A 9,728-nucleotide genomic window follows, 5' to 3' on the forward strand; every position below is an offset into this window, starting at 1 on the left:
TCCTAATAAACTCTGAGGTATTCACATTATGAAGATGTATACCATGATACTTATGAAAACTAATGTTTTTGCTGAAATACATAAATGTCTTGTATTTCTTCAATGCCTTCCTTTTATAGTTTTTTTTTTTCCTCTAAAGCAGACTGAGACAGAAATTTTTTTATTCTTTTACTTTATACTTTTTAAAAAGAATTTTGTTGACTGAGGGCCAAAAAAGAGTAATACACCTATACAAACATATATTGTTCATTTGATTTTTATTAGTTTTAAATTTTCTGATGCAAAATTCTCAAATAGCAATAAACCAAACTTTACATAGATATTTGAAGAGAACAAAGACTTTCCATCAGTCTACTCCATTGCTTCTTTACTCATAACCTGCTTCAAGTACCTTGGGGAATTTTTTAAGCTTCTAAACATTAAAGAGTAAACATCAAATGTGTAACTTATGTGGTCCAGAGAAGTATAGTAGCTACTTTAAGGAGTAATAGAGGGTATTTTATACCTACAATTTTATACTTACAACACTAGGGTATGCAACTGCAGCCCTGTATAAATGTTCATTATATGAAAGAATCCAGTCATGTTTTCAGAATTCAGCCATTTTTTCTATGCCAGGTTGTGTCCCTAACACTTTATTTAGATTGGAAATCGAAATACTTAGCAAAGGAAATGGAGTCTGGAAATTATTAACATCTCAGTAGTTCAAAATCACCTTATCTTGTTTAGGGCTCCTGTTCTTTTTAGTGTGAGACATTTTCCAATCCAAATGCTACATAACTGTAGCTAGCAAGCTGCTATATTTGGGTCCTGATGTTTAATCATGATATTAGATGAAGCAAAGAAAACTATTAAACAAAAAAAATGGAGATAACGAATTCAAGAATAAAATTATAGCAGCCTCAAGGCTATATCAACTCTAAAACTAAACCATGAATCTGACCTATTTATATAATTTATCCTATTCCAAATATCACTGAGTTATCTCCAACACAGGTTTCAATGCTTCTCTGAAATCATGCATAGTAGATACAATCAGGTACAATTTTCACACAGAAAATGCCCCTATATGTCTGGTAAAATTGAAATCTTAGAATATTCAGGATTTCCTGAACCTTGGCATTCAGACAAACCACCGACCAATAGAATAACCCAAGCCATATGACATACTATTTCAAAGAGATGACAAAAAGCTAAAAAAGAAACAAAAAGATCAAATAAGACCAGAACACATCCTCTGCAGCAGCCAGCCCAAGAGCCAGCTAAATAGAGATTACACACATATACATATGTGTGTACACATACACCCACACAAACACCCATCAGAAAAAATATTCAAGGAACAAACAATAACCAAGGAGAAATCCGTATCTCCACATATACTGGCTGGGCAAGCTACTGTATATAAATTAGAAACAACCTCTGCCACAACACTAGCTCTGACCCTCAAATAATATATCATATATAGATCCATTGTCACATCACTTGCCTCTATAGAAGCCTCTATAAAATCTGAAAAGATAGTTACATAATTCCATTTTTTGCAGAGACCTCCAAAGGCAGAGATATTTCTGCTCAACAGCAGAAAACTGAGATAGTGCCTATGACACAGAATGCTATTTATAGTAAAACACATGACCCACATATTTATTTTACCTATTCTATGCACATCTGAAAAACTAACATATCAACTATATCATACTGCACATGTGAGAAGTGATCAATGCTCAAAAATTCAATGTTTATTTAAGAACCATTATTATCTCTGTTTTTAAATAGGCAAGAGTAAGAATGCTAAGGAATTATGATGTTTGTATATCAAAGGAATCCATAGAATCTGATTATTTCAGCAAAGTGATAAAAACATATGTATGTGTAACCATCATAGCATATACTTTGTGACTGTATAATATTGTTTTTATTAAAGTCGCAATGTATATGCTATGATGGATACACATATCAACACACAAACCAAGGATAATGCTGATATCACAATTTGCTTTTTCTCAGTCCAGATTTAATTGCACTAGTCATCTATAATACCATAGCTTTTCATAATTTTAGAAGATAATTTCATTTTTTCCCCTTTGTAAGGTTCAGTTTGGAGTGATTTAAGCAGCCTGAAATAGAATAAAAATGACAACATTAAGATCTATGTATCTTCCCCTAAATAGTTCCAAAAACAACATGTCAGCTTGTTTCTGAAAATTTGTCAATATAACATCCTACTTTTCACTGTAATTTAAGCAAACATATACCACAATAATATTTACACCATTTTGTCAATTTGAAATTATTTTTCTTCTATTTATTTAGTTATAATGCATTTATAAGATAAAAATTGATTACAACTAAGACCATGTTTGTTGCAATGGTCTGGAAAGTTATTCAATTCCTATTTGTGCTTATAGTAAATATTTGAGCTTTATTCACATAGGAAATAATCACAATTAATATTCATGTTGAAAAACTGGTAATCTCATTAGCAAGCTTCACTTTTGTTAAGTACAACTATCTAGAAAGTCACTTTGTCAGTCTCCCTAGAAAACAGTGTCACCCATATTGTTTATTGTTTATTCAACTCTTCTAAAAATAAAATTAAACAGATAAACATAGCCCCCATATCTTATTAATACAGTAAACCACACTCCCTGAGTATTAAAGACAAACGGCAATGGAATATTTATTTGTTATTCGTGACCCATCAAAATCATATGTTGCAGAAATGCGGTGTCTTTAATCAATGTCCCATTGCTTGAAGAATTTGAAGAATGCCAACAAATGAGCCAAAATTACAGATATTAGAGATTCTAATTTAAGTGTTATTACCTTTGGTAAAGTATGAACCTAGAAATAAGATGTCCTATTAGTGCCATACAGTGCTTATTGGTTATAAAATGTTCAGGGGGGAGGGCAGGGGAGTCATAATTTTATGATCAAGAATACTTGATAGAAAAATAGCCATGATTGGAACCAGTGGTGGGATTCAAAATTTTTTTACTACTGGTTCTGTGGTTGTGGCTTATTTGGTGGGCATAGCTTGGTGATCATGTGACTGGGTGGGCATGCACCAGGTGGGCCATGGTGGCTTAGCCAGCCACACGAGCATGGTGGGGACGGTGGGGGGACAGCAAGCTCCAGGGACAGTGGGGACACCCCAGCAAGCATGGGCAACTGAGCAACTAGGTCAGGGGCATGCCAGCCTGAAGTTGCTACTGGTTCAGCAACCCATGCCTAATTTCCGCTACCGGTACACCCAAACCAGTGTGAACCGGTTGAATACCACCACTGATTAGAATGCACTGATAAAAAAAATATAGATATATGTAGTCTCTGCCTTCACTTTGATGGTAATTGTAGATAAGAATAAAAATTTCTTATTTGTGGAACTATTTTAAAAAATAGAATTTCTTCTCTGCTTTAGGTAAGAAAAAGAAAATGTATGCTAGCATATTATGAAAATAATAAAAAAAAGTCTCAGATATTGTTACAATCATTTTCACCTCCCACCACTTTTCCTTCAATTATAGTGTACACAAAACTATCTTCTTTTCCCATTTCTTTCCTGAAGAGCTTAATCTTCTTTATTATTCCCTGGAGTTTTTTATATGGCCATTTCACCGGGCTTAACAAATGATCCCTGTGTCCCATAAGGAGCACCCATTCCTATGGTTATAGTAGGATTTCTAAGCAAGCTCAAATGAAAAACAACAGCAGCTGGAACCATAGTGGAAATACTTCTGTATCTATATTTTAATTCAGTTGAATTCCCTTATTTATGATCTGAAAGGTTTTATTTACTAAGTAGAGAATAACAAACTACAGACACATTCCCATTCTTTATACCAGTAATTTTTCCCCCAACACTATTCTATTTCACTCTTCTAAGGCCTACTCCTCCCATACAATGTTGACTTTCTCTCATATCAAACTTGTCTTAAGCCATTTTTCACGATGCCTTTTGAGACAAGCCTTCAATACTTGCAATTGCATGCATACTGTACATGGACACATTGTCAATAATCCATCTTTATGGGCTTGTGCCAATTTTTTTTACTACCGGTTCTGTGGGCATGGCCTATTTTGTGAGTGTGGCATAGGGGGTAATGTGATTGTGTGGGTGTGGCGTATTTGGTGGGCATGGCCTGGTGGTCATGTGACTGGCTGGGTGTGGCCAAGTCGACGTCACTGACTTCTTTGCCCTAATGACCTACAAAAAGAAGACATACAAAAAGGTGGTTTATTATTTTGTACACTTACTATTTAAATAAAAATAAAACAAGCACACACAAATTATGAAGGAGATACATACAAGTATTTACATAACAATGATAACAGTGCTGTGTGTCTTCACGTCACTGTCTTGTTTGGCCTAATGAATGACTTTCAGAAAGAAAAAAAGAAGAAGGTAATTTCTTAAGTTTTTAATTTCATGCACTTACTACTTAAATAAGAATAAAGCACGCGCAAACTATGTAGGAGGTACACACAAGTACTAGTATTACATAAAAGTGTGATTTGAGATGTATCCACAGTGTTCTTTCTTTTTTTTAATATAAATTTTATTTGGGTTTTTACAAAAACATAATACAAATAAAACATCTTTTTTTGAAAATAGCATGATCCTGGGTTATCACTTCTTCATACAGACACAAACTCAATTTCATATTCATCTTTGTGTTCTATTCCATATCTTATTACTATTGTAACATTTTCTCCATAATTTTCCCCCTCCCTTGGTTTTCTCAACTTTATTTTTAATTATCTCATATCTAAATTCAGTTATATATCTTTTTCTAAATTTCAATGTCTTTCCAATCATTATATTTATACTTTTGTCTGTCCTGGTTCAATTTCATATTATCTTTTCTCATTAAACAAATTTTCCCCTGTAGTTACTAAATGAAGTATGACACCTTTATATCTTTTAATTTTATCCATTCAACTCTTATTTAAACTTCAATTTATGCCTTTAAAGTTATAACATACAATATAGTACATAACTTCCAATCGAATTCTGCTTGGTACATTCTTAAAATACACACTATGTTCACACACACACACACACACACACACACACACACACACACATATTTTATATAAAACAATAGTAAATAAAACACACATTCCAATCCAATTCAATTCTATCAATAATATTAGTTAGAATCTTAACATCTTTAACATTTCTTTTCAATTGAATATCATATTTCCTTGTGAACGCTTATAAATTTTCCATAATTAATTCTTTTTTTCCATATTTCTTTTCACTTATATTTTTATAAATCATTAATAATAATTAAAATGTTCCCATCCTTTCCTAATTTCATTCTCTCATTCACTTTATTTCATTTATTTATTAGCAAACATTCCACTGCATTACAATAAGTATTTTTTCCATCATTTTAATCATACATTGTTTCATATTTTCTAAAGTTATTTCTATTTCTAGTATAACAATACTATCTTATGTACCTTTGCAGAATCCCTTTTTCAATTAAATTTTCACCCATTATCTCTAAATAGGCTTATACTTTCAATCCTTATACAGTTTCCGTTTCTCTATATCTTGTTTCTGTCTTTTATAACTTCTTTTCCTTTCCTTCTTCCCGCTCTTCTCCCTCCCCATTTTCCCCCTTGTCTCTCTACTTCTAATTCTCTCTTCAGTGATCCTCTCTTCTGTTGCTTCCTAATATTGTAATTATTTTTCAAACTATTCTTTTTATTGTTTTTTCAAATCTTAAAGTTTTCACTCTCTTTCCTCCCTTTCCTTTTCCCCCCACATAAAATTACTTGATCATTAAAGATGGCTTCTTCTTTGTTCCAATCTTCTTGTTCTACAAGTGTTTCTTGTTGTTTCTCATAGTTCCAGATCTCTATTTCTAAAAATTGAAATACGAAGCCAAAAGAACCTCTTCCTTCTTGTGCATCTTCTTTCTATTTTTAAGTTCCATTTTCAGTTCTTCTAAAAGTGATGCCATTTTAAACACTTTTAAACAACCATCTGATTGATTTTAGTCATTTAAATCCAATAGCCAAAAATCCAAAAATCACCAGGTAATCCAAATAATCCAAAGCTGTTTCTTCTTGCTTCTTTTTTCCACTTTCTCTTCTTGGGGTTCTATTATTTTGTTACAAAGTTTCAGTTACAATGTATCTTTTAGGAATCTTCTTAAGGTTTCACTGTAAGTTCCTTTTAGTTCCAGGCAGTCTCCTCCATTTTTCCAGATCCAGCTGTATTATTCTTTCCTTTTCTCTCCTTTCCTGCTTTTAAAGGTTTTTGAGTATCCAAAAGTCTTTATTATCCCTTTGACATTTTATTTTCAGCTCAAATGCCTATTGATGTCAAAGTGGATTTTTGTCAATTTCTTACTTAAATCTCTTTGCTGCCAAATCCTTTCCCTTCCCTCTCTCCTTCGCTGCTTAAAAGTTTTCTTTGGGACCAATGTTATTTTTTATAGTTCAAATTCCAGGGTGCCTTACATTGTTGCTTTTTCAGTTTAACCCAGTCAACCAAAACTTTCTCTTCTTATCTTCCTCCTGCACATTCTTTTCTGGTTGAGTTCTTCTTTGAGGTGGCCATTTCTGACCACCGCTGCAACCACCTTCAGGAAAGGGAGTAATGGCCAGCTGAGGAGGAGAGATGCAGCTCTCCTCGACCCTGTTGGCAGTCTCCTCCCTCTTCACCACCTCTACGGGATGGATTAGCCCCGAATCCAGCTGGCTTGGGGTGCTCCGGTGGTGAGCACAGATCGAAACCACGCACCATCACGGATTTTGGTCCATCACCGAAGAAGCTCAAACTGGAAGTTCCCACAATGTTCTTTCATTGGTGCCCTCTTCACTTGCACTTTTCTTAGTTTTCCCCCTCAGATCATCGGCTGTGTGATGGTATGCTCGTAACCATTTTTTAACAGTAGGAAGAGGGTCCCATTCTTTTAGAGGTAGACCAATCACACTAATGGTCATCAGATTGGTTATGTTAGAAACAGTTAGGTGACTTCTCCATTCTGAACATATGAGATTCATTTTTGAGAAACCCATTTTCGCTTCTGCTGAACTTACAGCAATTGTTCTGACAATATCTTTAGCTTTTTAATACTGTCAGGAATTGCATAGTTCTTTGAATCTTTTAAAACATTTTCTATGAAATCTCTATAATCATTGATATTAATTTTGTAATTAAATATTTCATTAAAGGTAAGCAATTGATCCTCAGCTTCTGGCCATGGAACTACGACTTCTTCAATTTTCCAGTAATCTGGCTCCAAAAAATGGAGAAATTGTAATTTATTTGTGGTGTCTTGCAATTGGCTACCTGTTTTTAAATGTTCACAATCAATTAGTCTTTTCTTCAAGTTTATTATGATGTTTTCCAAAAGTCTTTCCCGAGGAAGTCCAACAAATCAATTATTTTGTACAAATTTTATATTTTTGAAAGTTTCTGAAATAATTAATCCATCAACCTTGTTTTCATAGGGACCTTTTCTCTGTCTGAGCACTTCAAATGCTTTAACTGATCTCAGCACAAGTTTTTCAGCCTTTATGATGTCAGTATTTCTTTCTTTCAGTGAATTTGACAGAAGAGATATTTCACTGAGAATACCGATCATCAATGCCAAATCATTTTAAAAACATATGTTTTCAAGACAGACAGCCATACCAGAGTATTTTTCATTTGCATGAAAGTACTGATGTAGCACTGGATAAGCATGCCACCCAACTAGGGTTGACCTTAAGCTAAGGCAGCTCATCTTGGTCTCAAAACTCTACCAATCTTTACAATTTAAATTCCAAGTTGTTTGGATATTTCAAACAGTTCATTTTGGCTCTTACAGGATTTATGGAAAATACTGTGTATCTTGTCAAGAAATATTTTGAAATGATTTAGTTGCTTAATGTCCTTTATGGAATCGTCTAAAACAAGTTGGAGGTGATGGTTTAAGCAGGTCCATATTATGATGTTAGGGAAGTCTTTTGCTATTCTTGTGCTCCCTCCAGATTTTCTCCCAAGCATAACACTGGCACCATCAGAGCAAAATGCTATATTTTTCTTTTTTGCAGATAGTCTGTAGTAAACCCAACATTACATAAACTTCACAAAACTGAAGAACATATTGTTTCTGCATCTTGTTTTTCCAATTCAACAAGCTCAACAAAAATTGTTGGTGGGTTATCTAAATCCTCAACTTTTACGAAAACTATCACAATTGGTTTGCATGATAGCGTTGAGGCTTCATCAATAATTAAACATATTTTCAGGTTCTGTTCAATAATGCTAGTAAACATTTTGGTTTTAATTTCTTTTGCAATGAAATCAACTATTTTCACTGCAGTTGGCCGTGAATGCAATCCTACTACAAGATTGCAATTCTACCTGTCCTTCTATGTCTGAAAATGGTTTACATCTTTGTGCCAGACTGTAAACTGTCAAAAATACTCTACAAGTAGTAGCTAAATATTTGTCAGACATCTTATCTACTGATTTCGTTATAGCATCCTACTCCCCTTGTTTTAAGTTATCACTGCAAATTGCTTGAGCTTTAGAAGTAAAATGTTCTTTCATTTTTTTCCTCAGAGAAGCTTGCTGAACTTCTTTAGTTGTCCCTGATGCATCAATCTTGTAATGTTTCCACTCCTTGGATACATGAACACCATTCTCTACTGCAAAGTCATGTTTTGCGCAGTACTTACAACCTATTTTTTTTCTTCGAAACTTCCAGTCCCTCATATCTCTCTTGAAAACTTCTATATAGCTGCAATGTCCAGCAATCTGGAAGATCAGGAAGGCTTTCAGTTTCGGAGATTGACTTGCTGCTTTCTCCACGTTCAATTGGTGGCAGTGCTGCTTGTGACCCTGATGGTTGTGGATCTGTTGTGTCTGATTTTGATTGTTCCATTCTTGGTTTCTTGCCAAAGAAAATGGTCAAATTCTGTTGTCTTTTCATCCTTGCCTATCAGCTACTACTGCAAAAGACATAAACAATATTGTGCTTGATTGGACTTGATTGTGGCTGTAAGCTGAGGACTAAGGTAACAGAAGGGTTCTCTTTTTTCACCCAACAAAGCACAGTCTTATCAGCATGGGGTCCAACAAACAAGAAAAATACAGGTTTTCATTGTTGGAAGTTAAAATCCACTCCTCTCCTAGGAAAATGAAATATTTTAGGATATATTAAAAAGGCAGAATATTTCCCCTAAAAAGAAAAGTAGAAACTCAACAGAGGCAGAAAGTCAGTCCCCCCACTTTTGCTAATGGGCCATTACTCTAGCCTAGGCCAGTCTATTTTACATAAAAAAGATCTACTCCAGGTAGAGCTATAATAGGAATTGCCCAAAGCCCTTTCATTACATCATCATCCAGCAAGGCTCAATCAAGTCTGGGATTCAGGACAGCCTACAGAGTTGCCCCTGCATGGCCCCAAGGGAGTCCGACAACCAATCAGAATACAAGCTCAAATTCAAATCCTGTTAGTGGTGTCATGATTAAAACAATGGTAAAGCAACGTATGGATTTAAAGCCAGAAATATTTTGTTGGGTAGAATACATATTTAATTTTATACATGTTAACAGCTGCTGGAATTGTGTTTGTACAACAATGGAAAAACAAAGATATGAAAATGAATAAAAAATATTAGAATGTTCAGAAATTTAAAATAAAGAATTTACAATCAAGGAGAAGGCTTAGAATACTTTTTAACATGGGATTTCTTTTATCAGTGGCTAGAAA

At 34.1% G+C, this 9,728-nt stretch overlaps 1 pseudogene; it reads right to left on the minus strand.

The window, feature by feature from the left end:
• Positions 1-7,747: 7,747 nt before the first annotated feature.
• LOC148125328 (E3 SUMO-protein ligase KIAA1586 pseudogene) lies at positions 7,748-8,974 on the minus strand (annotated as a pseudogene).
• Between the last annotated feature and the right edge of the window lie 754 nt (positions 8,975-9,728).

The sequence above is a fragment of the Pseudonaja textilis genome, chromosome 7, assembly GCF_049901715.1.
Source record: "Pseudonaja textilis isolate UNSWEBS1 chromosome 7, rPseTex1.2, whole genome shotgun sequence".
NCBI classification, from domain to species: Eukaryota; Metazoa; Chordata; class Lepidosauria; order Squamata; family Elapidae; genus Pseudonaja; species Pseudonaja textilis.